Here is an 8,027-nt window from a genome sequence, read left to right on the forward strand (position 1 = left end):
TACCTTCCTGATGTTTCTATGTTTCCTAGGTGGTGCTAAGAATAGATTACTCTGGAAGCAGTGGAGTAACATTAGGAAGAGCCCCAGTCCACACAGGAACCCAAGGATGATATCAATCACCCAGGAAGTTGGGCTGGATCTCAGCCAGATAGCAACAATGTCTTTCAAAGAAAAGAGATTCTCCATCTTCTGAACTGCATTGCTGCCCTCAGGCAACAGAGCACTGGGAGTTCACTTGATGGCAGAACCCCAGGCCTGCATCACAGAGCTGTGGCCTTGTCACAAAGGGCTCCTGAGTGTGGGGGAGGGGCAATAAGAGAAATAGGCTGAATCACTGCCCCTCCTTCCCATCCACACCCACAGACACCTGCACCCTCCTGGGGCTTCCAGATCCCTCCTTCCAACTACTCTCATCCTGTCAGAGAGACCTTAGCCAATTTTCTCTTCATTCCATCTGGAACCTGGTTCCTTCATCCATTAGAGACCTTTACTTGAGGCCCACCAACTTGATAACTCTTGAACATCTTAAGCTGACCCTGGAAGACTGGCTGTTTCACAGACATTTTTACTCAGGATTTCCTTTGTCCTCAGCTCCAACTTTCCCACATCATGTATGTGTCTTGTGTAAACCCAGGGATAGAACTTGAATTTCTTTTACACTTATTTAGTTTTGTGAATTTTGAATAGTGTATGTTTTGCCTCATTTTCTATCAGAGGGAACTACGCACAAAAATTAAAATAATTTATTTTTCAAAATTCATAAGTATGAAAGAATTATAAATAGTTATATAATAGGGAAGAACAAATTTGCCTCCACATGAGATCTTTTTTACTTTAATCTTTATGCTTTGTTGCCTGAGCTAACTCTGTCCATCCGTGTGATCCAGGCTGGCTTTGCACTTTTTGTAAAACAATGTTGCCTAGAGCCTGAAATATACAGGATAGACTATTTCTAAGGCTCTGACTTTTTTTTTAAAATAAATTTATTATTTATTTATTTATTTATTTATTTAAGGCTGTGTTGGGTCTTCGTTTCTGTGCGAGGGCTTTCTCTAGTTGCGGCGAGCTGGGGCCACTCTTCATCGTGGTGCGCGGGCCTCTCACTGTCGCGGCCTCTCCTGTTGCGGAGCACAAGCTCCAGATGAGCAGGCTCAGTAGTTGTGGCGCACGGGCTTAGTTGCTCCGCGGCATGTGGGATCTTCCCAGGCCAGGGCTCGAACCCGTGTCCCCTGCATTGGCAGGCAGATTCTTAACCACTGCGCCACCAGGGAAGCCCCGGCTCTGACTTTTAAGAGCCCATTCATGGAGATAAAAAGTTGCACAACAGAGAATAATCATTGTTTTGTTGGACGTTTACAGGAACACATGACCTGACCAGGATCTGACCCGTCTGGCCAGCCCCTAGAACAAAGGATCCAACACCAAGATATTTGCAACAATTAGTCATGCCCCTCCCTCACCTTGCCTTTAAAAAGGCTTTGCTGAAAGCCTTCAGGGAGTTTGGGGTTTTTCCTGGGCATGAGCGACATGTCTTCTTGCATGGCACTGTGTAAACCTTTCTCTGCTTCAAACTCTGATGTTTCAGTATTTAGCCTCACTGTGCATCAGGCACACAGACTTGCATCTGGTAACAGTTAAACCTTCAAATGATGTTTTTGTAAGTTTGTAGTGTTTATAATTCTGGAGTTAGTAAATCTTTAAACTGCACAAAAACTTTTGGGACACACTGCAAACACGCACACACACACGTACTCATGTTCCTTAACCAATCTAGTACTTTCAAATCCAATAATCCATAATTTTCTACTTAAAAAAAAATCTTTCATACGTTGTCTCAACCCAACTTCTTAGTTTGCAATGATAAGACAATCCCCACTCTCCAGATAAATTTTGAAATATGTGGTCTTAATCCATTAGGGCTGCTATAACAATATACCATAGACTGGGTAGATTAAAAACAACAGACATTTATTACCACAGTTCTGGAGGCTGGGAAGCCCAAGATCAAGTCACCAGTATGGCCACCTCGTAGTGAGAGCTCTCTTCCTGGTTCACAGCTGGAGCCTTCTCTCTGTATCCTCATATGATGGGAGGAGGCTAGAGATATCTCTGGAGTCTCTTTTATAAGGCACTAATCCCATTCATGAAGGCTCATAAGCACTTTTGCACGGCCCCGCCTCCTATCTTTAAGAGGTAGGATTTCAACATGTAAATTTTGAGAGAACATTAACATTCAGACATGTGCACTCATTCTATACCCGGAAGCTAGGAATGGGTTAGGGTGAGCCAAGGTCCTGACCCTAAAGGGCTGTAGGGTGAAGAGTAGGACTAGGGGTCAAACCCTTGGGGCTGAGCCAGGTCTTGAGCAGCCTCTTCAGATATTCCTAGTGTGTTATGGATGTATTCTCTTTTCTGAGTGTGCCTTGCCTTTCCTGCCCCATCCTCCCAGGCCCCTGAAGCTTCAAGTCCAGCCTGAACCATATAGAAAGGGAGCTTTGAGTCTTACACAAAATCCCCTTATGACATCCCTTAGCAGTAACACAAGATTCACTGAAGGATTCACATGGTAAATATGTCTTAATGCCCCATGAGGGCTTTAAAATAATGTGTATTCTCTGCTTGTTGGTCATAATTTTATACAGTTTTAGTGGGAACGTGGGCATGTGAGGTTATTTGGCTATATTGCCATGAATGTGCACTTTCACAAACATATCTCCTACATCTACTATTTTTCCTACAGTCTTTTCCTCCCATATGATATTCTCACCTTAATTCAACCTTTTATCAAAATTTAGACTGAGGTCTGTCACCATGTGGACATGCTTTGTAACAAAATAGCTTCAACCGAGGAGGTCAGTGGAAGGCCTGGACCAGCTATCTTGGTTCCATGATAGTAAGCAAAGGATCGCAAACTACCAGGTTAAGCTTAAGCACAAAGCAAAGTTGATATAAGCATAGGTACACTCTCAGAGAGGGAGAGAAAGAAGGAGAGAGGAAGAGCAGGCTGTTTCTGAGAACAGGCTATTTCAGCGAAGTGAAGCAAGCCCAAAGCAAAGTATATCGAAGCAAAGGTACACTCTCGGGATGGGGCGGGGGGATGGGTGTACTGTTTCTGCAAATTGAAAGCAGCATTCCTATAAAGGCTTACGAGCGCTTTTTTTTTTTTTTTTTTTTTAAAGAAGATGTTGGGGGTAGGAGTTTTTATTAATTAATTAATTATTTTTGCTGTGTTGCGTCTTCATTTCTGTGTGAGGGCTTTCTCTAGCTGTGGCAAGCGGGGGCCACTCTTCATCGCGGTGCGCGGGCCTCTCACTATCGCGGCCTCTTGTTGCGGAGCACAGGCTCCAGACGCGCAGGCTCAGTAGTCGTGGCTCACGGGCCTAGTTGCTCCGCGGCATGTGGGATCCTCCCAGACCAGGGCTCGAACCCGTGTCCCCTGAATTAGCAGGCAGATTCTCAACCACTGCGCCACCAGGGAAGCCCCTTACGAGCGCTTTTAAGGAGCATTTTGCAGAGAGGCGGGGGTGAGTGACAAGGATCATTATTTGACTGACAGTCCTGAGCTATGTAACAAGTTTCCTGCTGCGCATGCTCTTATCCTTGAATCCTCAAGAAATGCCTACTGGGTGGGGGGAGGGGCAAAACCACATGTAATTTATGGTAATTATGGTATAATGAGTTTGGATTTACTATAGGGTATACGCCTGTCTGGTCTGGGCATGCACAGCCTGGAGAAGTCCCCTTGTGTTACTGTGCCTCTCTTTATCAGGATAAGCTGCCCACCACCAGACCACAGTTTCCCCCGTTCTGGGTGGAGTCAAGGGAGAGTCCCCAGACGGCTGCGTGTGACTCAATTTCTTCTTCTTGTCTTTCTCACCACTGTCACCTCCTTGCTGCTCATGTCTGACTAACTACCTAACAGGTCTTCTTTGCATTCATATTTGCTCCCTAAATTTTCTCCATTACTTTATTTTCAATATGTTTTGTTTGGTGGGTTTTTTTTTGGAAATTTAAAAATCTTATGATAACATTTACCTTGATTTATTTAATTATTGTTCTACTGTTATTGATTTCTGCCATCTTATTTTATGCTTTATTTTCTACATTTTCTTTATTGTTTCTTTTTTTCCCTTCTTTGGCATCTTCCATTTTACAGGTCAAGGGTACTTATGTTTGTTTGACATTTGGGAATTTTTAATATTGTAATGGTTTTATACCTTGAATTATGTTAATTTTCTCCTCAATTTCTTACCCGTGGGTGAAAAATGTTCCCTGCCATATCAGTAGACAAAGGATGTTGCAGCCATCAAGTCAGATGTCAAAGCAGGAACCCTCAACTGTGCACCTTGAGGGGATTCGGGATGGAGAAAAACAGGGTACTGATTCTAGAGTTAAGGTGCATATCAAAGGAATGATTTCACGGAGCCCAGATTCTTTCATCTTCTCATACATAGAAAAGTGCTACAGTCCTTAACTTGAGATGTCTAGTTTTCTTTAATTAATAGTAACCTTTTGATGTTCTGACTACCTGGTTTTGGTTGACTCCTCCCTTAGGTCTTCTGAGCAGTTCCTCAGAGTGATCTGACAGGCTGTGTTCTGGGCTTAAGTCCTCAGAAAATCTGCCAAATAAAACATAATTCTCCTTTTGGGTTGTGCATAGTTTTCAGTCAGCAGTCTTGGCAACCAATGAAGGGGCCCAGAGCAGACTTTTCTTCTTTGCCTGAACTCTATGAGGATCCAGAGTCCTGGCACCAGCAGAGGCTTCTTGGGCCTGTCCGCTTTCTCAGAGAGTCCAGACGAATTTGGGTGAGTATCTCCTGGTTCTTGGATCTCCAGTTTTGGTTGATGATCCTAAGTTTTATTCAGTGGTGTTCAACTCTTCTCTTGAGTAGTAGGTTATCCTTGAAACTTGGTTTCAAGAAGAAGTACTTGGGTCATCCTCAGTGAAAGACACTGGGAAGATTTTTACTCAGTTTAAACACTGAGAGCTTATCCTCAGTAGAAAAACACTGGGAAGACTTCTGCTCAAGTGGGTTAGCCTCACTTAAAAGACACTGGGAAGATCTTGCTCAGTGTAGACACTGTGGTTTATCCTCAGCTGAAAGACTGGGGAGACTTTGCTCAGGTGAAAGACACTGAGTAAAAGTTGGACTGGGTAATTAGGTGGAAGACTAACCTGTCTTCCTTGAATTGGCTACTTTAATAGAGTTTGTCAAAATAAAAGTGATCTTCACAAATTGAACTCAGAATGGGGAACTTAGCTTTCAATACAAAAGAAAAGGGAACAACAGATTTCCAGCCTCCAACGGATATCCTGGCCAGGTTTATGTCCATACAAATTTTACATTTACAAGTGCTTACTTACTTGGGACTTAAAGAAAATCTTGCCCTAAAAACGACTAAGATAGGACTCTTTTATTGCATATGCAGTTAAGTTAGAAAAAGCTGGCTCGATAAAAACATCTTTTCAGAATTCTGACTTCAAAAAAACAAAAGGCTTTCTAGGGGAAACTTGCATTTCTCTTCCTGTGTCTTTGAAATGTAAGTGTTCTGATATTCTTCTGTGTGTGTGTGTGTGTGTGTGTTTTGAGAACTTGGTCACTACCATCCAAAAGTACTTATATGGTGTACATTTGGCAGCCATTCAAATAGACTGGGATTCTGAGCAGTCTTTTGTCTGACTGTACAACTCTCAGGGGCTTTTTGCCATCTTAACCTTCATTGTGTCAGCCTGTACAACAAAGACCATTACTTTCTTAAACTACTTTTGGGAGTAAACTTTCTGCATCTTATTTAGCCAGCATCCTTTACACTCTTTTGTGGGGAAGCCTCTTGCGTCTTATTGGTTTGAGTCACTATTAAGGTATACCTCATTTATGGCCAGATGATGGATCCTTCAAATTGGAGAAACTTCTAAATTGGTAAATTTTTAGAGAGCTCTCATTATAAACAGCTGTTTCATTGGCTCCTATGGGGGGGCGGAAATGCTGGAAATTAGTCATATAATGGTTAACCTAAAAACTCCTTTAGTTTCAAACAAACCCAAAAAATTGGTTTGGGAAACCTTATTTGTGGTCTCTGCTTCCCCTAAATGGGTCTTACAGATGCTAATAAAAACATTAGAATAATTATTGTTAATTAGGTTAAGTAACAGGGAAAAACACTGAAGGAAAAGCCTAAAAACTTTTTCCCAACAAGGTGGAAATTTTAAAGGGACTTCTCCTAAATGAATAAGAAATCTTTAGATGGTTATTTTAAAGTGGGATAAATAAAACAGACATTAATGAGGTAAATCAAAGATTGGATACAATACTACCTAAGATTGGATGGGCCAAAGGGATCTCCTACTTGTCATCAACATTAAAGGGCCAGACCCAAACAAGTCTGCTCTATTTACCCCAGTTTAAAGTACGTATATTTTATTACATGTAAATTTTATACACGTAAAATTACACTGAGATACCTGACCAACAATTACTTGGGGCAAAAGTTAGACCAATTAATCAAGTTAAAAGATTGACAAAAGTGCCTGAGTCCCTTGGTTCAACCACTCTCTGGGGACCCCAGAGTCTTTATAAAAATTGGTATGTTTAAATGGGCATTGTGTAAGATAATTACCTCTCTTTTGCCTAATTATATTGTGTGGGATAGACATGTTTCACTGGGGAATTCTTCCCCTGCCTGATATTATAAGACGGCATATGAAGGAAATATTAATTAAACATACTAAAGGAAACCAGTGGGATTACCTGAGCCTATACAATATAAAGTAAGAACTGACAGCTAATATTTAAGGGATAATAAAAATAAATAATGGAGACTTTACTCTGGGTCTAACCTGTGCACTCAGAAAGAGGGTCTTTGTTGAATGCCTTATGCAAGTTTAGAAGGTATGATCAATTAAACCATAAAGTTCTAGACTATAGAATTCTGAAATTTCAGTCTAGTTGGAAATCTTCTCACTGATACAGAAAAGCAAGTTAAAGAAAACGTAGTTGGGCAAATCAATCTTTTAATATTATTTAGGTGACAGGCCAGTTCTTTGGGGAATTAAAAGCAACTGTCTTTGTCTCGCAAATCGGTACAAATCAGAAATGTAAATACAGACCACAATGACCTGAGACTGAGCCTAATTAGCTAAATTAGGTAGAACCTGAAACCAAGGTTAAAAAAGGGGAAAAAGTGGCCTTTTAAAACTCAAACTGCTGATTAGTCAGTCAAGAAGACGGAGGAGTAGGAAGATGTGGAGTTCATATCTCCCCACAAATGCATCAAGAATACATCTACAAATGGAACAATTCTCCCAGAGCACCTGATAAACACTAGCAGAGGACCTCAGGCACCTAAAAGGACAAGAAAGATCCCCACGTAAGCAGGTAGGACGAAAGAAAGAAGAAGGGAAAAGGAAGAGCAGATGAAGTGGGACGTGACCTGTGACCCTGGGCGGGGGAGCGGAGCTGAAGGTGAGAAGAGGTTCCCCGCATCTGGGGAAGCAGCGGGGAGAGAAGCTGGGGCAGAAGGAGAAATTTGGTGGCTCAGAGAACAGTGCAGCAACCAGTCTGTGGCAGGCAGGAGAGAGTGAGGCCTACACAAGTGGTCTGGCCACAGCTCTGCATGCCCCGGCCACTGGGGACCACTGGTGCACACGGGGGCTGAGTGTTGGAATGTGGGGTTTGAAGAGCAGACCCAGGAAGGGGAATGATGTTGGCTGTGAGGAGACAGCTCAAGGGGATAGGAGTGAGGAGCTCCACAACAAGGAATGCTCCTGGAGGAAGCCCAGACCAGCAGAGAAGCAAAGTGCCACTGCTGCGTGATGCACAAAGGGCGGGGCCCCCATTGCAGCCTCTCTCCTCACGCACTGGCCCCTGCCTCCACAGGCACTAGGAAGGGCTCCTGCCAGAGTGGCTCACGGGCCCCCAGCCATCATCACCTCAGCACTCTCCTGCTTGGGTGGCCCATTTGCCCAGCTTGCCACCTTGACTCCCTCCTGCCTGACAGGCTCGTACATCCCATAGCCACCCAGCACC

Source organism: Mesoplodon bidens (genome assembly GCF_964165515.1).
Source record: "Mesoplodon bidens genome assembly, chromosome: 6".
Lineage (NCBI taxonomy): Eukaryota > Metazoa > Chordata > Mammalia > Artiodactyla > Ziphiidae > Mesoplodon > Mesoplodon bidens.